We start from the raw sequence: 22,513 nt of genomic DNA, 5'->3' as shown, positions 1-22,513 counted from the left end.
CTTCGTTTCTTCGAAGTATATCAACTGACTGTTATATTTCTCTCGTGATTATTGCATGAAAGTGCACTTGGGAACTTTTCGTGTTTCATTTTCCCCATGGACTCATAGAAATATATATAAATATATATATATTTATATATATAAATATATATATATATATATATATATATATATATATATATATATATATATATATATATATATATATATATATATCATATTTGTTTCTTATACTTTGTCGCTGTCTCCCGCGTTAGCGAGGTACCGCAAGGAAACAGACGAGAGAATGGCGCAACCCACCCACATACACATGTATATACATACACGTCCACACTCGCACATATACATAACTATACATCTCAACGTATACATATATATACACACACAGACAAATACATATATATACACACACAGACATTTTTTTTTTTTTTTTTTTTTTTTTTTTTTTATACTTTGTCGCTGTCTCCCGCGTTTGCGAGGTAGCGCAAGGAAACAGACGAAAGAAATGGCCCAACCCCCCCCCCCCCCCATACACATGTACATACACACGTCCACACACGCAAATATACATACCTACACAGCTTTCCATGGTTTACCCCAGACGCTTCACATGCCTTGATTCAATCCACTGACAGCACGTCAAACCCTGTATACCACATCGCTCCAATTCACTCTATTCCTTGCCCTCCTTTCACCCTCCTGCATGTTCAGGCCCCGATCACACAAAATCTTTTTCACTCCATCTTTCCACCTCCAATTTGGTCTCCCTCTTCTCCTCGTTCCCTCCACCTCCGACACATATATCCTCTTGGTCAATCTTTCCTCACTCATTCTCTCCATGTGCCCAAACCATTTCAAAACACCCTCTTCTGCTCTCTCAACCACGCTCTTTTTATTTCCACACATCTCTCTTACCCTTACGTTACTTACTCGATCAAACCACCTCACACCACACATTGTCCTCAAACATCTCATTTCCAGCACATCCATCCTCCTGCGCACAACTCTATCCATAGCCCACGCCTCGCAACCATACAACATTGTTGGAACCACTATTCCTTCAAACATACCCATTTTTGCTTTCCGAGATAATGTTCTCGACTTCCACACATTTTTCAAGGCTCCCAAAATTTTCGCCCCCTCCCCCACCCTATGATCCACTTCCGCTTCCATGGTTCCATCCGCTGACAGATCCACTCCCAGATATCTAAAACACTTCACTTCCTCCAGTTTTTCTCCATTCAAACTCACCTCCCAATTGACTTGACACACAGACATATACATATATATACACACACAGACATATAGATATATATACACATGTACATAATTCATACTGTCTGCCCTTTATTCATTTCCGTCGCCACCACGCCACACATGAAATGACAGCCCCCCTCTCCCCGCATGTGCGCGAAGTAGCACTAGGAAAAAACAACAAAGGCCACGTTCGTTCACAATCAGTCTCTAGCTGTCATGTATAATGCAGCGAAACCACAGCTCCTTTTCCACATCCAGGCCCCACAGAACTTTCCATTGTTTACCTCAGACGCTTCACTGGCCCTGGTTCGATCCATTGACAGCACGGCGACCCCGGTATACCACAACGTTCCAATTCACTCTATTCCTTGCACACCTTTTACCCTTCTGCATGTTCAGGCCCAGATCGTTCAAAATCATTTTCACTTCATCTTTCCACCTCCAATTTGGTCTCCCACTTCCCCTCGTTCCCTCCACCTCCGACACATATATCACCTTTGTCAATCTTTCCTCACTCATTCTCTCCATGTGACCAAACCATTTAAAAACACCCTCTTCTCCTCTTTCAACCAAACTCTTTTTATTACCACACATCTCTCTAACAATTTCATTATTTACTCGATCAAACCACCTCACACCACATATTGTCCTCAAAATCTCATTTCCAACACATCCACCTTCCTCCACACAACTCTATCTATAGCCCATGCCTCACAACCATATAACATTGTCGGAACCACTATTCCATCAAACATACCCATTTTTGCTTTCGGAGATAACGTTCTCGCCATCAAAACACTTTTCAACGCTCCAAGCACTTTCGCCCCCTCCCCCATTCTATGACTCACTTCCGCTTCCATGGTTCCATCCGCCGCCAGGTCCACTCTCATTTACCTAAAATACCTTACTTCCTCCAGCTTTTCCCAATTCAAACATACCTCATAATTTACATGTGCCACAACCCTATTGTACCTCATAACCTTTCTCTTATTCACATTTTCTCTCAACTTTCTTTCACACACTTTACCAAACTCATTGACCAGTTACTACAGTTTCTCACCCGAATCAGCCACCAGCGCTGTATCATCAGCGAACAACAACTGACTCACTTCCCAAGCTCTCTCATCCACAACAGACTGCATACTTGCCCCTCACTCCAAAACTCTTGCATTCATTTCCTTAACAACCCAGTCCATAAACAAATCAAACAAACATGGAGACATCATGCACCCCTGCCGCAAACCGACATTTACTGAACCAGTTACTTTCCTCTCTTCCTACTTGTACACATGCCTTACATCCTCGATAAAAACTTTTCACTGCTTCTAACAACTTGCCTCCCACACCATATATTCTTAATACCTTCCACAGAGCATCTCTACCAACTCTATCATATGCCTTCTCCAGATATATAAATGCTACATACAAATCCATTTCCTTTTCTAAGTATTTCTCACATACATTTTTCAAAGCAAACGCCTGATCTTCACATCCTCTACCACTTCTGAAACCGCACTGCTCTTCCCCAATCTGATGCTCTGTACATGCCTTCACCCTCTCAATAAATACCCTCCCATATAATTTCCCAGGAATACTCAACACACTTATACCTCTGTAATTTGAGCACTCACCTTTATCCCCTTTTCCTTTCTACAGTGGTACTATGCAAGAATTCCGCCAACCCTCAGGCACCTCTCCCTAACCCTCTCGCTTTGCACACCACCTCGACCAAAACACCCTATATCTGCCACTCTTTCATCAAACACATTCAGCATATATATCTATTCTATTTATCTATTATACTTTGTCGCTGTCTCCCGCGTTAGCGAGGTAGCGCAAGAAAACAGACGAAAGAATGGCCCAACCCACCCACATACACATGTATATATATACACGTCCACATGCAGCACATATACACATCTATACATCTCAACGTATACATATATATACTCACAGAGACATATACATATATACACATGTACATAATTCATACTGTCTACCCTTTTTCATTCCCGTCGCCACCCCGCCACACATGAAATGAAAACCCCCCTCCCCCCGCATGTGCACGAGGTAGCACTAGGAAAATACAACAAAGGCCACATTCGTTCGCACTCAGTCTCTAGCTGTCGTGTATAATGCGCCGAAACCACACCTCCCTTTCCACATCGGGGCCCCACAAAATTTTCCATGGTTTACCCCAAACGCTTCACATACCCTGGTTCAATCAATTGACAGCACGTCGACCCCGGTGTACGAAATCGTTCCAATTCACTCTTACGCCTTTTACCCTTCTGCATATTCAGGTCCCGATCACTCAAAATCGTTTTCACTCCATCTTTCCAGTCCCATTTGGGCCCCCACTTCTCCTCATTCCCTCCATCTCTGACAAATATATCCTCTTTGTCAATCTTTCCTCACTCATTCTCCATATGACCAAACCATTTCAAAACACCCTCTTCTGCTCTCTCAACCACACTCTTTTTATTACCACACATCTCTTACCCTTTCATTACTTACTCGATGAAACCACCTCACAATACATATTGTCCTCAAACATCTCATTTCCAGCACATACACTCTCTTCCGCACAACTCTATCTATAGCCCATGCCTCGCAACCATATAACATTGTTGGAACCACTATTCCTTCAAACATACCAACTTTTGCTTTCCAAAATAACATTCTGGACTTCCACACATTTTTGAACGCCCTCAGAACTTTGGCCCCCTCCCCCAATCTATGATTCACTTCCGCTTTCATGGTTCCATCACCTGCCAAATCCACTCCCAGATATCTAAAAAACTTCACTTCCTCCAGTTTTTCTCCATTCAAACTGACCTCCCAATTGACTTGACCCTCAACCCTACTGTAACTAATAACCTTGCTGTTATGCACATTTACTCTCAGCTTTCTTCTTTCACACACTTTACCAAACTCAGTTACCAGTTTCTGCAGTCTCTCAACCGAATCAGCCACTAGCGTTGTATGATCAGCGAACAACAACTGACTCACTTCCCAAGCTCTCTCATCCACAACAGACTGCATACTTGCCCCTCTTTCCAAAACTCTTGCATTCACCTCCCTAACAACCCCATCCATAAACAAATTAAACAACCATGGAGACATCACGCACCTCTGCCGCAAACCAGCATTCACTGAGAGCCACTTTCCTCTCTTCCTATAACATACACATGCCTTACATCCTCGATAAAAACTTTTCATTGCTTCTAAAAACTTACCTCCCACACTATATATTCTTAATACCTTCCACAGAGCATCTCTATCAACTCTATCATATGCCTTATCCAGACACATAAATGCTACATAGAAATCCATTTGCTTTTCTAAACATTTCTCACATACATTTTTGAAAGCAAACACCTGATCCACACATCCTCTACCCCTTCTGAAACCACACTGCTCTTATCTAATCTGATGTTCTGTACATGCCTTCACCCTCTCAGTCAATATCCTCCCATATAGTTTCCCAGGAATAATCAACAAACTTATACCTCTGTAATTTGAGCACTCACTCTTATCCCCTTAGCCTTTGTACAATGGCACTATGCAAGCATTCCGCCAGTCCTCAGGCACCTCACCATGAGCCATACATACATTAAATAACCTTACCAACCAGTCAGCAATACAGTCACCCCCTTTTTTAATAAATTCCACTGCAATACCATCCAAACCCGCTACCTTGCCGGGTTTCATCTTCCGCAAAGCTTTTACTACCTCTTCTCTGTTTACCAAATCATTCTCCCCTAACCCTCTCAATATGCCCACAAACTCGACCAAAACACCTATATGTGCCACTCTATCTATCATCAAACACATTCAACAAACCTTCAAAATACTCACTCCATCTCCTTCTCACATGACCACTACTTGTTATTACCTCCCCATTAGCCTCCTTCACTGATGTTCCCATTTGTTCCCTTGTCTTACGCACTTTATTTACCTCCTTCCAAAACATGTTTTAATTCTCCCTCAAATTTAATGATACTCTCTCACCCTAACTTTCAATTGCCCTCTTTTTCGCCTCTTGCCCCATTCTCTTGACCTCATGCCTCTTTCTTTTATACATCTCCCTGTCATTTGCTTTATTTCCCTGCAAATGTCGTCCAAATACATCTCTCTTCTCTTTCACTAATAATCTTACATCTTCATCCCACCACTTACTACTATTTCTTATCTGCCCACCTCCCATGCTTCTCATGCCATTAGCATCTTTTGCGCAAGCTACCACTGCTTCCCTAAATTCATCCCATTCCTCCCCCACTCCTCTTACGTCCTTTGTTGTCACCTTTTTCAATTCTGTACTTAGTCTCTCCTGGTACTTCCTAACACAAGACCCCTTCCTAATCTCACTTACTCTCACCACTCTCTTCACCCCAACACTCACGCTTCTTTTCTGAAAACCTTTGCAAATCTTCACCTTCGCCTCCAGTTGCACCTCTTAGCATATTAACATCCAATTGTTTCTATTTCGCGCGCCTATCAATTAACACGTAATCCAGTAACGCTCTCTGGCCATTTCTCCTACTTACATACGTATACTTATGTATAGCTATCTTTTTAAACCAGGTATTCCCAGTCACCTGTTCTTTTTCAGCGCACAAATCTAAAAGCTCTTCACCATTTCCATTTACAGCACTGAACATCCCATGTACACCAATTATTCCTTTAACTGCCACATTACTCACCTTTGCATTCAAATCACCTATCACTATAACCCGGTCTCGTGCATCAAAACTACTAACACACTCACTCAGCTGCTCCCAAAACACTTGCCTCTCATAATCATTCGCCACATGCCCAGGTGAATATGCACTAATAGTCACCCATCTCTCTATATCTACTTTCAATTTTACCCATTTCAACCTAGAGTTTACTTTCTTACACTCTATCACATACTCCCACCACTCCTGTTTCAGGAGTTGTGCTACTCCTTCCCTTGCTCTTGTCTTCTCACTAACCCCTGACTTTACTCCCAAAACATTCCCAAAACACTCTTCCTCTTTACCCTTGAACTTCGTCTCACTCAGAGCCAAAACGACCAGGCTCGTTTCCTCAAACATACTACGTATCTCTCCTTTTTTCTCATCTTGGTTATATCCAAACACATTTAGACACCCCATATGAGCCTTTGAGGAGGATGAGCACTCCCGCGTGACTCCTTCTTCAGTTTCCAATAGTGGTTCCAACGATGTTATATGGTTGCGAGGCGTGGGCTATGGGTAGAGTTGTGCGGAGGAGGGAGGATGTGCTGGAAATGAAATGTTTGAGGACAATATGTGGTGTGAGATGGTTTGATCGAGTAAGTATTAATAGGGTAAGAGAGATGTGTGGTAATAAAAAGAGTGTGGTTGAGAGAGCAGAAGAGGGTGTTTTAAAATGGTTTGGTCACATAGAGAGAATGAGTGAGGAAAGATTGACCAAGAGGATATATGTGTCAGAGGTGGAAGGAACGAGGAGAATTGGTAAACCAAACTGGAGGTGGAAAGATGGAGTGAAGAAGATTTTCAGTGATCGGGGCCTGAACATGCAGGAGGGTGAAAGGTGTGCAAGGAAAAGAGTGAATTGGAACGATGTGGTATACCCGGGTCGATGTACTGTTATCACCTCCCCATTAGCCCCCTTCACTGAAGTTCCCATTTGCTCCCTTGTCATACGCACTTTATTTACCTCCTTCCATAACATATACCTATCTATCTCTCTGTCTGTCTGTCTGTCTCTCTCTCTCTCTCTCTCTCTCTCTCTCTCTCTCTCTCTCTCTCTCTCTCTCTCTCTCTCTCTATATATATATATATATATATATATATGTATATATATATATATATATATATATATATATATATATATATATATATATATATATATACATATATTGGAAAGGATCACAATTTTGCGTGTGATCAAGATATTCCTATGAGTCAACAGGGAAAATGAAACACGAAAAGATTTCCCAAGTGCACTTTCGTGTAATAATCACATCATCAGGGGAGACACAAGAGAGAAATATAACAGTCAGTTGATATACATCGAAGCGACGAAGCTAGGACGCCATTTGGTAAACATGTGATTGACTAAAACATGTTTTGATGATATGATTATTACATGAAAGTGCACTTGGGAAGTTTTCATGTTTCATTTTCCCCGTGTACTCATAGGAATATATATATATATATATATCCAAAAGAAGGAACAGCGAAGGGGGCCAGGTGAGGATATTCCCTCTAAGGCCCAGTCCTCTGTTCTTAACGCTACCTCGCTAATGCGGGAAATGGCGAATAGTATGAAAGAAAGAAAAGATATATATATATATATATATATATATATATATATATATATATATATATATATATATATATATATATATATATTATTTTTTTTCTTTTTGCTTTGTCGCTGTCTCCCGCGTTTGCGAGGTAGCGCAAGGAAACAGACGAAAGAAATGGCCCAACCCACCCCCATACACATGCCTTGATTCAATCCACTGACAGCACGTCAACCCCGGTATACCACATCGCTCCAATTCACTCTATTCTTTGCCCTCCTTTCACCCTCCTGCAGGTTCAGGCCCCGATCACACAAAATCTTTTTCACTCCATCTTTCCACCTCCAATTTGGTCTCCCTCTTCTCCTCGTTCCCTCGACCTCCGACACATATATCCTCTTGGTCAATCTTTCCTCACTCATTCTCTCCATGTGTCCAAACCATTTCAAAACACCCTCTTCTGCTCTCTCAACCACGCTCTTTTTATTTCCACACATCTCTCTTACCCTTACGTTCCTTACTCTATCAAACCAACTCACACCACACATTGTCCTCAAACATCTCATTTCCAGCACATCCATCCTCCTGCGCACAACTCTATCCATAGTCCACGCCTCGCAACCATACAACATTGTTGGAACCACTATTCCTTCAAACATACCCATTTTTGCTTTCCGAGATAATGTTCTCGACTTCCACACATTCTTCAAGGCTCCCAGAATTTTCGCCCCCTCCCCCACCCTATGATCCAGTTCCGCTTCCATGGTTCCATCCGCTGCCAGATCCACTCCCAGATATCTAAAACACTTCACTTCCTCCAGTTTTTCTCCATTCAAACTCACCTCCCAATTGAATTGACCCTCAACCCTACTGTACCTAATAACCTTGCTCTTATTCACATTTACTCTTAACTTTCTTCTTTCACACACTTTACCAAACTCAGTCACCAGCTTCTGCAGTTTCTCACATGAATCAGCCACCAGCGCTGTATCATCAGCGAACAACAACTGACTCACTTCCCAAGCTCTCTCATCCCCAACAGACTTCATACTTGCCCCTCTTTCCAAAACTCTTGCATTCACCTCCCTAACAACCCCATCCATAAACAAATTAAACAACCATGGAGACATCACACACCCCTGCCGCAAACCTACATTCACTGAGAACCAATCACTTTCCTCTCTTCCTACACGTACACATGCCTTACATCCTCGATAAAAACTTTTCACTGCTTCTAACAACTTTCCTCCCACACCATATATTCTTAATACCTTCCACAGAGCATCCCTATCAACTCTATCATATGCCTTCTCCAGATCCATAAATGCTACATACAAATCCATTTGCTTTTCTAAGTATTTCTCACATACATTCTTCAAAGCAAACACCTGATCCACACATCCTCTACCACTTCTGAAACCACACTGCTCTTCCCAGATCTGATGCTCTGTACATGCCTTCACCCTCTCAATCAATACCCTCCCATATAATTTACCAGGAATACTCAACAAACTTATACCTCTGTAATTTGAGCACTCACTCTTATCCCCTTTGCCTTTGTACACTGGCACTATGCACGCATTCCGCCAATCCTCAGGCACCTCACCATGAGTCATACATACATTAAATAACCTTACCAACCAGTCAACAATACAGTCACCCCCTTTTTTAATAAATTCCACTGCAATACCATCCAAACCTGCTGCCTTGCCGGCTTTCATCTTCCGCAAAGCTTTCACTACCTCTTCTCTGTTTACCAAATCATTTTCCCTAACCCTCTCACTTTGCACACCACCTCGACCAAAACACCCTATATCTGCCACTCTATCATCAAACACATTCAACAAGCCTTCAAAATACTCACTCCATCTCCTTCTCACATCACCACTACTTGTTATCACCTCCCCATTTGCGCCCTTCACTGAAGTTCCCATTTGCTCCCTTGTCTTACGCACTTTATTTACCTCCTTCCAGAACATCTTTTTATTCTCCCTAAAATTTAATGATACTCTCTCACCCCAACTCTCATTTGCCCTTTTTTTCACCTCTTGTACCTTTCTCTTGACTTCCTGTCTCTTTCTTTTATACATCTCCCACTCAATTGCATTTTTTCCCTGCAGAAATCGTCCAAATGCCTCTCTCTTATATATATGTATATATATATATATATATATATATATATATATATATATATATATATATATATATATATATATATATATATATATATATATATATATATATATATATATATATACATATATATATATATATATATATATATATATATATATATATATATATATATATATATATATATATATGTATATATATATATATATATATATATATATATATATATATATATATATATATATATATATATATATATATATATATATATATATATATATATATATATATATATATATATATATACATATACATATATATATATATATATATATATATATATATATATATATATATGTATATATATATATATATATATGTATATATATATATGTATATATCGATTAATATGGGTAAAATTGAAAGTTGATGGAGAGAGGTGGGTGATTATTGGTGCATATGCACCTGGGCATGAGAAGAAAGATCATGAGAGGCAAGTGTTTTGGGAGCAGCTAAATGAGTGTGTTAGCGGTTTTGATGCACGAGACCGGGTTATAGTGATGGGTGATTTGAATGCAAAGGTGAGTAATGTGGCAGTTGAGGGAATAATTGGTATGCATGGGGTGTTCAGTGTTGTAAATGGAAATGGTGTAGAGCTTGTAGATTTATGTGCTGAAAAAGGACTGATGATTGGGAATACCTGGTTTAAAAAGCGAGATATACATAAGTATACTTATGTAAGTAGGAGAGATGGCCAGAGAGCGTTATTGGATTACGTGTTAATTGACAGGCGTGCGAAAGAGAGACTTTTGGATGTTAATGTGCTGAGAGGTGCAACTGGAGGGATGTCTGATCATTATCTTGTGGAGGCTAAGGTGAAGATTAGTATGGGTTTTCAGAAAAGAGGAGTGAATGTTGGGGTGAAGAAGGTGGTGAGAGTAAGTGAGCTTGGGAAGGAGACCTGTGTGGGGAAGTACCAGGAGAGACTGTGTACAGAATGGAAAAAGGTGAGAACAATGGAAGTAAGGGGAGTCGGGGAGGAATGGGATGTATTTAGGGAATCAGTGATGGATTGCGCAAAAGATGCTTGTGGCATGAGAAGAGTGGGAGGTGGGCTGTTTAGAAAGGGTAGTGAGTGGTGGGATGAAGAAGTAAGAGTATTAGTGAAAGAGAAGAGAGAGGCATTTGGACGATTTTTGCAGGGAAAAAATGCAATTGAGTGGGAGAAGTATAAAAGAAAGAGACAGGAGGTCAAGAGAAAGGTGCAAGAGGTGAAAAAAAGGGCAAATGAGAGTTGGGGTGAGAGACTATCAGTAAATTTTAGGGAGAATAAAAAGATGTTCTGGAAGGAGGTAAATAGGGTGCGTAAGACAAGGGAGCAAATGGGAACTTCAGTGAAGGGCGTAAATGGGGAGGTGATAACAAGTAGCGGTGATGTGAGAAGGAGATGGAATGAGTATTTTGAAGGTTTGTTGAATGTGTCTGATGACAGAGTGGCAGATATAGGGTGTTTTGGTCGAGGTGGTGTGCAAAGTGAGAGGGTTAGGGAAAATGATTTGGTAAACAGAGAGGAGGTAGTAAAAGCTTTGCGGAAGATGAAAGCCGGCAAGGCAGCAGGTTTGGATGGTATTGCAGTGGAATTTATTAAGAAAGGGGGTGACTGTATTGTTGACTGGTTGGTAAGGTTATTTAATGTATGTATGACTCATGGTGAGGTGCCTGAGGATTGGCGGAATGCGTGCATAGTGCCAGTGTACAAAGGCAAAGGGGATAAGAGTGAGTGCTCAAATTACAGAGGTATAAGTTTGTTGAGTATTCCTGGTAAATTATATGGGAGGGTATTGATTGAGAGGGTGAAGGCATGTACAGAGCATCAGATTGGGGAAGAGCAGTGCGGTTTCAGAAGTGGTAGAGGATGTGTGGATCAGGTGTTTGCTTTGAAGAATGTATGTGAGAAATACTTAGAAAAGCAAATGGATTTGTATGTAGCATTTATGGATCTGGAGAAGGCATATGATAGAGTTGATAGAGATGCTCTGTGGAAGGTATTAAGAATATATGGTGTGGGAGGCAAGTTGTTAGAAGCAGTGAAAAGTTTTTATCGAGGATGTAAGGCATGTGTACGTGTAGGAAGAGAGGAAAGTGATTGGTTCTCAGTGAATGTAGGTTTGCGGCAGGGGTGTGTGATGTCTCCATGGTTGTTTAATTTGTTTATGGATGGGGTTGTAAAGGAGGTAAATGCAAGAGTCCTGGAAAGAGGGGCAAGTATGAAGTCTGTTGGGGATGAGAGAGCTTGGGAAGTGAGTCAATTGTTGTTCGCTGATGATACAGCGCTGGTGGCTGATTCATGTGAGAAACTGCAGAAGCTGGTGACTGAGTTTGGTAAAGTGTGTGGAAGAAGAAAGTTGAGAGTAAATGTGAATAAGAGCAAGGTTATTAGGTACAGTAGGGGTGAGGGTCAAGTCAATTGGGAGGTGAGTTTGAATGGAGAAAAACTGGAGGAAGTGAAGTGTTTTAGATATCTGGGAGTGGATCTGTCAGCGGATGGAACCATGGAAGCGGAAGTGGATCATAGGGTGGGGGAGGGGGCGAAAATTTTGGGAGCCTTGAAAAATGTGTGGAAGTCGAGAACATTATCTCGGAAAGCAAAAATGGGTATGTTTGAGGGAATAGTGGTTCCAACAATGCTGTATGGTTGCGAGGCGTGGGCTATGGATAGAGATGTGCGCAGGAGGATGGATGTGCTGGAAATGAGATGTTTGAGGACAATGTGTGGTGTGAGGTGGTTTGATCGAGTAAGTAACGTAAGGGTAAGAGAGATGTGTGGAAATAAAAAGAGCGTGGTCGAGAGAGCAGAAGAGGGTGTTTTGAAATGGTTTGGGCACATGGAGAGAATGAGTGAGGAGAGATTGACCAAGAGGATATATGTGTCGGAGGTGGAGGGAACGAGGAGAAGAGGGAGACCAAATTGGAGGTGGAAAGATGGAGTGAAAAAGATTTTGTGTGATCGGGGCCTGAACATGCAGGAGGGTGAAAGGAGGGCAAGAAATAGAGTGAATTGGAGTCATGTGGTATACAGGGGTTGACGTGCTGTCAGTGGATTGAAGCAAGGCATGTGAAGCGTCTGGGGTAAACCATGGAAAGCTGTGTAGGTATGTATATTTGCGTGTCTGGACGTGTGTATGTACATGTGTATGGGGGGGGGGGGTTGGGCCATTTCTTTCGTCTGTTTCCTTGCGCTACCTCGCAAACGCGGGAGACAGCGACAAAGTATAAAAAAAAAAAAAAAAAAAAATATATATATATATATATATATATATATATATATATATATATATATATATATATATATATATATATATATATATATATATATATATATATATATATATATATATATATATATATATATATATATATATATATATATATATATATATATATATATATATATATATATATATATATACCGACGACCCCGGAATACCACATCGTTCCAATTCACTCTATTCCTTGCATGTCTTTCACCCTCCTGCATGTTCAGGCCCCGATCACAAAATCTTTTTCACTCCATTTTTCCACCTCCAATTTGGTTTCCCACTTCTCCTCGTTCCCTCCTCCTCTTGGTCAATCTTTCCTCACTTATTCTCTCCACGTGACCAAACCATTTCAAAACACCCTCTTCTGCTCTCTCAACCATAATCTTTTTATTTCCACACATCTCCCTTACCCTTACATTACTTACTCGATCAAACCACCTTACACCACATATTGTCCTCAAACATCTCATTTCCAGCACATCCATCCTCCTGCGCACAACTCTATCCATAGCCCACGCCTCGCAACCATAAAACATTGTTGGAACCACTATTCCTTCAAACATACCCATTTTTGTTTTCGATATAATGTTCTCGACTTCCAAACATTCTTCAAAGCTTCCAAAATTTTCACCCCCGACCCGACCCTATGATTCACTTCCGCTTCCATGGTTCCATCCGCTGCCATATCCACTCCTAGATATCTAAAACACTTTACTTCCTCCAGTTTTTCTCCATTCAAACTCACCTCCCAATTGACTTGACCCTCAACCCTACTGTACCTAATAACCTTGCTTTTATTCACATTCACTCTTAACTTTCTTCTTTCACACATTTTACCAAACTCAGTCACCAGCTTCTGCAGTTTCTCACATGAATCAGCCACCAGCGCTGTATCATCAGCGAACAACAACTGACTCACTTCCCAAGCTCTCTCATCCCCAACAGACTTCATACTTGCCCCTCTTTCCAAAACTCTTGCATTCACCTCCCTAACAACCCCATCCATAAACAAATTAAACAACCATGGAGACATCACACACCCCTGCCGCAAACCTACATTCACTGAGAACCAATCACTTTCCTCTCTTCGTACACATACACATGCCTTACATCCTCGATAAAATCTTTTCACTGCTTCTAACAACATGCCTCCCACACCATATATTCTTAACACCTTCCACAGAGCATCTCTATCAACTCTATCGTATGCCTTCTCAAGATCCATAAATGCTACATACAAATCCATTTGCTTTTCTAAGTATTTCTCACATACATTCTTCAAAGCAAACACCTGATCCACACATCCTCTACCACTTCTGAAACCACACTGCTCTTCCCAGATCTGATGCTCTGTACATGCCCACTCTCTCAAACAATACCCTCCAATAAGTTACGAGGAATACTCAACAAACTTATACCTCGGTAATTTGAGCACTCACTCTTATCCCCTTTGCCTTTGTACAATGGCACTATGCACGCATTCCGCCAATACTCAGGCACCTCACCATGAATCATACATATATCAAATAACCTTACCAACCAATCAACAATACAGTCACCCCCTTTTTTAATAAATTCCACTGCAATACCATCCAAACCTGCTGCCTTGCCGGCTTTCATCTTCCGAAACCTTTTACTACCTCTTCTCTGTTTACCAAATCATTTTCCCCAACCCTCTCACTTTGCACACCACCTCGACCAAAACACCCTATATCTGCCACTCTATCATCAAACACATTCAACAAACCTTCAAAATACTCACTCCATATCCTTCTCACATCACCATTACTTGTTATCACCTCCCCATTAGCCCCCTTCACTGAAGTTCCCATGTGCTCCCTTGTCCTTACGCACTTTATTTACCTCCTTCCAAAACATCTTTTTATTCTCCCTAAAATTTAATGATACTCTCTCACCCCAACTCTCATTTGCCCTCTTTTTCACCTCTTGCACCTTTCTCTTGACCTCCTGCCGCTTTCTTTTATACATCTCCCACTCATTTGCATTTTTTCCATGCAAAAATCATCCAAATGCCTCTCTCTTCTCTTTCACTAATAATCTTACTTCTTCATCCCATCCCTCGCTACCCTTTCTAATCAACCCACCTCCCACGCTTCTCATGCTACAAGCATCTTTTGCGCAAGCCATCACTGCTTCCCTAAATACATCCCATTCCTCCCCCACTCCCCTTAATTCCTTTGTTCTCACCTTTTTCCATTCTGTACTCAGTCTCTCCTGGTACTTCCTCACACAAGTTTCCTTCCCAAGCTCACTTACTCTCACCACTCTCTTCACCCTACATTCTCTCTTCTTTTCTACAAACCCCTACAAATCTTCACCTTCGCCTCCAGAAGATAATGATCAGACATCCCTCCAGTTGCACCTCTCATGACATTATCATCCAAAAGTCTCTTTCGCGCGCCTATCAATTAACATGTAATCCAATAACGCTCTCTGGCCATCTCTCCTACTTACATACGTATACTTATGTATATATCGCTTTTTAACCCAGGTATTCCCAATCACCAGTCCTTTCTTAGCAAACAAATCCACAAGCCCTTCACCATTTCCATTTACATCGCTGAACACCCCATGTATACCAATTATTCCCTCAACTGCCACATTACTCACCCTTGCATTCAAATCACCCATCACTATAACCCGGTCTTGTGCATCAAAACCACTAACACACTCATTCAGCTGCTCCCAGCTGAATATATATATATATATAAGTGAGTCAGTTGTTGTTCGCTGATGATACAGCGCTGGTGGCTGATTCATGTGAGAAACTGCAGAAGCTGGTGACTGAGTTTGGTAAAGTGTGTGGAAGAAGAAAGTTGAGAGTAAATGTGAATAAGAGCAAGGTTATTAGGTACAGTAGGGGTGAGGGTCAAGTCAATTGGGAGGTGAGTTTGAATGGAGAAAAACTGGAGGAAGTGAAGTGTTTTAGATATCTGGGAGTGGATCTGTCAGCGGATGGAACCATGGAAGCGGAAGTGGATCATAGGGTGGGGGAGGGGGCGAAAATTTTGGGAGCCTTGAAAAATGTGTGGAAGTCGAGAACACTATCTCGGAAAGCAAAAATGGGTATGTTTGAGGGAATAGTGGTTCCAACAATGTTGTATGGTTGCGAGGCGTGGGCTATGGATAGAGATGTGCGCAGGAGGATGGATGTGCTGGAAATGAGATGTTTGAGGACAATGTGTGGTGTGAGGTGGTTTGATCGAGTAAGTAACGTAAGGGTAAGAGAGATGTGTGGAAATAAAAAGAGCGTGGTTGAGAGAGCAGAAGAGGGTGTTTTGAAATGGTTTGGGCACATGGAGAGAATGAGTGAGGAAAGATTGACCAAGAGAATATATGTGTCGGAGGTGGAGGGAACGAGGAGAAGAGGGAGACCAAATTGGAGGTGGAAAGATGGAGTGAAAAAGATTTTGTGTGATCGGGGCTTGAACATGCAGGAGGGTGAAAGGAGGGCAAGAAATAGAGTGAATTGGAGTCATGTGGTATACAGGGGTTGACGTGCTGTCAGTGGATTGAAGCAAGGCATGTGAAGCGTCTGGGGTAAACCATGGAAAGCTGTGTAGGTATGTATATTTGCGTGTGTGGACGTGTGTATGTACATGTGTATGGGGGGGGGGGGGGTGGGGCCATTTCTTTCGTCTGTTTCCTTGCGCTACCTCGCAAACGCGGGAGACAGCGACAAAGTATAAAAAAAAAAAAAAAAAAAAAAAATATATATATATATATATATATATATATATATATATATATATATATATATATATATATATATATATATATATATATATATATATATATATATATATATATATATGGTGGGGTGAAGAGAGTGGTGAGAGTAAGTGAGCTTGGGAAGGAGACACGTGTGAAGAAGCACCAGGAGACTTAGTGCAGAATGGAAAAATGTGAGAGCAAAGGACGTAAGGGGAGTGGGGGAGGAATAGGATGTATTTAGGGAAGCAGTGATGGCTGGTGCAGAAGTTGCTTGTGGCATCAGAAGCGTGGGAGTTGGGCAGATTAGATAGTGCAATGAGTGGTGGGATGAAGAAGTAAGATTGTTAGTGAAAGAGAATAGAGAGACATTCAGTCGATTATTGCTAGGAAATAATGCAAATGACTGGGAGATGTATAGAAGAAAGAGGCATGAGGTTAAGAGAAGAGTTGGGGTTAGAGATTAACACTAGATTTTAGGGAGAATAAAAAGATGTTTTGGAAGGAGATGAATAAAGTGCGTAAGACAAGAGAACAATTGGGAACATCGGTGAAGGGGGCTAATGGGGAGGTGATAACACGTAGTGGTGATGTGAGAAGGAGGTGGAGTGAGTATTTTGAAGGTTTGTTGAATGTGTTAGATGATAGAGTGTTAGATATGTGGTGTTTTGGTCGAGATGTGTGCAAAGTGACAGGGTTAGGGAGAATGTTTTGGTAAACAAAGAAGACATAGTAAAAGATTTGCGGAAGATGAAAGCCTGTATGCAGCAGTTTCTTTATCAAGCCCTTTAGTGGATAAGGTATCAAATTCAAATATCATGAACAATGTAGATTTAGTCAACAAGCTATATTGATTTTGATTTCAAACTAGTTAGCTTTAATGTTTCCTCACTTTTCACTAAAGTTCCAGTTGATGACCTTTTAGAATATTTATTTGATGTCTTGGATGATATTCATTTACCTGTTTCAATGTCTAATTTCATTGAACTGATAGAATTGTGCATAAAAGACTGTGTATTTCAATTTAATGGAGATTATTATGCTCAAAAATTTGGTATAGCACTGAGTAACCCTCTTTCACCTGTACTAAGTAATCTTTATATGGATTTTTTTGGAACAAGTTGCTAAAGGATATCTTACCTTCTAATGCAATTTGGTTTCGGTATGTAGATGATGTTTTTTGTGTTTGGCCAACAAATGAAAATTTACAAATATTTCTCCCCTTACTTAAGAATTTAGTACCTTTCATCAAATTTACTGTAGAAAATGTGAATAATGGTATGTTACCATTTTTAGATTGCATGATCCATTTACAAGGAAACAAGTTTAAGTTTAGCATATACAGAAAACCCACCAATGTATGCTCATATATCCATTATTACTCATCTCAACATGACAGAGTTAAATTATCATCATTTCAATCTATGTTTCTTAGGGCATTACGTATTTGCAGTACAGAGTTTATTGATGATGAGTTTGAGAAGATACGATTTATTGGATCTAGGCTAAAGTACCCTAGATCTTTCATTGATAAATCCCTTAAGTTACCAAAAAAATAATTTTATAGAGTTGAGCCCAAACCTCCCATTGACACCAAGAATCTTTTAGTTCTCCCTTTTAATAATAATTTCACTTTGCTTCCCATGTTGCTTAAATCCTTTAATGCAAATGTTCCCTTTAGCAACAATAATACTATAAAGAATATCTTAATAAGGAATTCACCTGAAAATTCTCTTGGTTGCATCTATAAAGTGCCTTGTGGAAACTGTGATAAATTTTATGTTGGTCAGACTGGTAAGGATCTTTCTGTTAGACTTAAGCAACATAAATATAGTATAAGAACGGGACAAGAATCAAATACCTTGTTTAATCATGTTAAAAACTATGATCATTGCATTGACTGGAGAAACGCCATCTCAGTTATTAACTCTAACTCTATTACTGAGAGAAATATCATTGAATCTTTTATTATTAAATACAGAAAGAAATATGATCTTGATATTAGTGATGGTCTATACAAATTAGATAACTTTATTGTTGATAAGATTTGTAAAATGATAAGTTTATGAACGCTCGTTGTATGTCTTGGACAATCGCATGTTTACCAAATGGCGTCCTAGCTTCGTCTCTTCGATGTATATCAACTGACTGTTATATTTCTCTCTTGTGTCTCCCCTGATGATGTGATTATTACACGAAAGTGCTCTTGGGAACTTTTCGTGTTTCATTTTCCCCATGGACTCATAGGAATATCTTGATCACGCGCAAAATTTTGATTCTTTCCAACATATATATATATATATATATATATATATATATATATATATATATATATATATATATATATATATTTATATTTTTTATTATACTTTGTCGCTGTCTCCCGCGTTTGCGAGGTAGCGCAAGGAAACAAACGAAAGAAATGGCCCAACCTCCCCCCCCATACACATGTATATACATACGTCCACACACGCAAATATACATACCTACACAGCTTTCCATGGTTTACCCCAGACGCTTCACATGCCCTGCTTCAATCCACTGACAGCACGTCAACCCCGGTATAACACATCGCTCCAATTCACTCTATTCCTTGCCCTCCTTTCACCCTCCTGCATGTTCAGGCCCCGATCACACAAAATCTTTTTCACTCCATCTTTCCACCTCCAATTTGGTCTCCCTCTTCTCCTTGTTCCCTCCACCTCCGACACATATATCCTCTTGGTCAATCTTTCCTCACTCATCCTCTCCATGTGCCCAAACCACTTCAAAACACCCTCTTCTGCTCTCTCAACCACGCTCTTTTTATTTCCACACATCTCTCTTACCCTTACGTTACTCACTCGATCAAACCACCTCACACCAAACATTGTCCTCAAACATCTCATTTCCAGCACATCCATCCTTCCAGCACAACTCTATCCATAGCCCACGCCTCGCAACCATACAACATTGTTGGAACCACTATTCCTTCAAACATACCCATTTTTGCTTTCCGAGATAATGTTCTCGACTTCCACACATTCTTCAAGGCCCCCAGGATTTTCGCCCCCTCCCCCACCCTATGATCCACTTCCGCTTCCATGGTTCTATCCGCTGCCAGATCCACTCCCAGATATCTAAAACACTTCACTTCCTCCAGTTTTTCTCCATTCAAACTCACCTCCCAATTGACTTGACCCTCAACCCTACTGTACCTAATAACCTTGCTCTTATTCACATTTACTCTTAACTTTCTTCTTCCACACACTTTTCCAAACTCAGTCACCAGCTTCTGCAGTTTCTCACATGAATCAGCCACCAGCGCTGTATCATCAGCGAAGAACAACTGACTCACTTCCCAAGCTCTCTCATATATATATATATATATATATATATATATATATATATATATATATATATATATATATATATATATATATATATATCCCCTTTGCCTTTGTACAATGGCACTATGCACGCATTCCGCCAATCCTCAGGCACCTCACCATGAGTCATACATACATTAAATAACCTTACCAACCAGTCAATAATACAGTCAACCCCTTTTCTTAAGAAATTCCACCGCAATACCATCCAAACCTGCTGCCTTGCCGGTTTTCATCTTCCGCAAAGCTTTTACAACCTCTTCTCTGTTTACCAAATCATTTTCCCTAACCCTCTCACTTTGCACACCACCTCGACCAAAACACTCTATATCTGCCACTCTATCATCAAACACATTCAAGAAACCTTCAAAATACTCACTCCATCTCCTTCTCACATCACCACTACTTGTTATCACCTCCCCATTTTTTTTTATTTTTTTTTTTGCTTTGTCGCTGACTCCCACGTTTGCGAGGTATCACAAGGAAACAGACGAAAGAAATGGCCCAACCCACCCCCATACACAAGTATATACATACACGTCCACACACGCAAATATACATACCTACACAGCTTTCCATGGTTTACCCCAGACGCTTCATATGCCCTGATTCAAATCACTGACAGCACGTCAACCCCGGTACACCACATCGATCCAATTCACTCTATTCCTTGCCCTCCTTTCACCCTCCTGCATGTTTAGGCCCCGATCACACAAAATCATTTTCACTCCATCTTTCCACCTCCAATTTGGTCTCCCACTTCTCCTGGTTCCCTCCACCTCCGACACATATATCCTCTTGGTCAATCTTTCCTCACTCATTCTCTCCATGTGCCCAAACCATTTCAAAACACCCTCTTCTGCTCTCTCAACCACGCTCTTTTTATTTCCACACATCTCTCTTACCCTTACGTTACTTACTCGATCAAACCACCTCACACCACACATTGTCCTCAAGCATCTCATTTCCAGCAAACCCACCCTCCTGCGTACAACTCTATCCATAGCCCACGCCTCGCAACCATACAACATTGTTGGAACCACTATTCCTTCAAATATACCCATTTTTGCTTTTCGAGATAATGTTCTCGACTTCCACACATTCTTCAAGGCTCCCAGGATTTTCGCCCCCTCCCCCACCCTATGATCCACTTCCGCTTCCATGGATCCATCCGCTGCCAGATCCACTCCTAGATATCTAAAACACTTTACTTCCTCCAGTTTTTCTCCATTCAAACTTACCTCCCAATTCACTTGACCCTCAACCCTACTGTACCTAATAACCTTGCTCTTATTCACATTTACTCTTAACTTTCTTCTTTCACACACTTTACCAAACTCAGTCACCAGCTTCTACAGTTTCTCACATGAATCAGCCACCAGCGCTGTATAATCAGCGAACAACAACTGACTCACTTCCCAAGCTCTCTCATCCCCAACAGACTTCATACTTGCCCCTCTTTCCAAAACTCTTGCATTCACCTCCCTAACAACCCCATCCATAAACAAATTAAACAACCATGGAGACATCACACACCCCTGCCGCAAACCTACATTCACTGAGAACCAATCACTTTCCTCTCTTCCTACACGTACACATGCCTTACATCCTCGATAAAAACTTTTCACTGCTTCTAACAACTTGCCACCCACACCATATATTCTTAATACCTTCCACAGAGCATCTCTATTAACTCTATCATATGCCTTCTCCAGATCCATAAATGCTACATACAAATCCATTTGCTTTTCTAAGTATTTCTCACATACATTCTTCAAAGCAAACACCTGATCCACACATCCTCTACCACTTCTGAAACCACACTGCTCTTCCCCAATCTGATGCTCTGTACATTCCTTCTCCCTCTCAATCAATACCCTCCCATATAATTTACTAGGAATACTCAACAAACTTATACCTCTGTAATTTGAGCACTCACTCTTATCCCCTTTGCCTTTGTACAATGGCACTATGCACGCATTCCGCCAATTCTCAGGCATCTCACCATGAGTCATACATACATTAAATAACCTTACCAACCAGTCAATAATACAGTCACCCCCTTTTTTAATAAATTCCACTGCAATACCATCCAAACCTGCTGCCTTGCAGGCTTTCATCTTCCGCAAAGCTTTTACTACCTCTTCTCTGTTTACCAAATCATTTTCCCTAACCCTCTCACTTTGCACACCACCTCGACCAAAAGACCCTATATCTGCCACTCTATCATCAAACACATTCAACAAACCTTCAAAATACTCACTCCATCTCCTTCTCACATCACCACTACTTGTTATCACCTCCCCATTTGCGCATTTCACTGAAGTTCCCATTTGCTCCCTTGTCTTACGCACTTTATTTACCTCCTTCAAGAACATCTTTTTATTCTCCCAATAATTTAATGATACTCTCTCACCCCAACT

At 40.8% G+C, this 22,513-nt stretch overlaps 1 protein-coding gene across 1 annotated transcript in view; it reads right to left on the bottom strand.

Moving 5' to 3' along the window:
- LOC139757331 (solute carrier organic anion transporter family member 74D-like) overlaps positions 1-22,513 on the bottom strand; it is a 55,803-nt gene that overhangs the window by 17,864 nt on the left and 15,426 nt on the right. The window lies entirely within an intron of this gene.

The sequence above is a fragment of the Panulirus ornatus genome, chromosome 25 (genome assembly GCF_036320965.1).
Source record: "Panulirus ornatus isolate Po-2019 chromosome 25, ASM3632096v1, whole genome shotgun sequence".
NCBI classification, from domain to species: Eukaryota; Metazoa; Arthropoda; class Malacostraca; order Decapoda; family Palinuridae; genus Panulirus; species Panulirus ornatus.
This window is presented reverse-complemented; position numbering and strand designations above follow the sequence as displayed.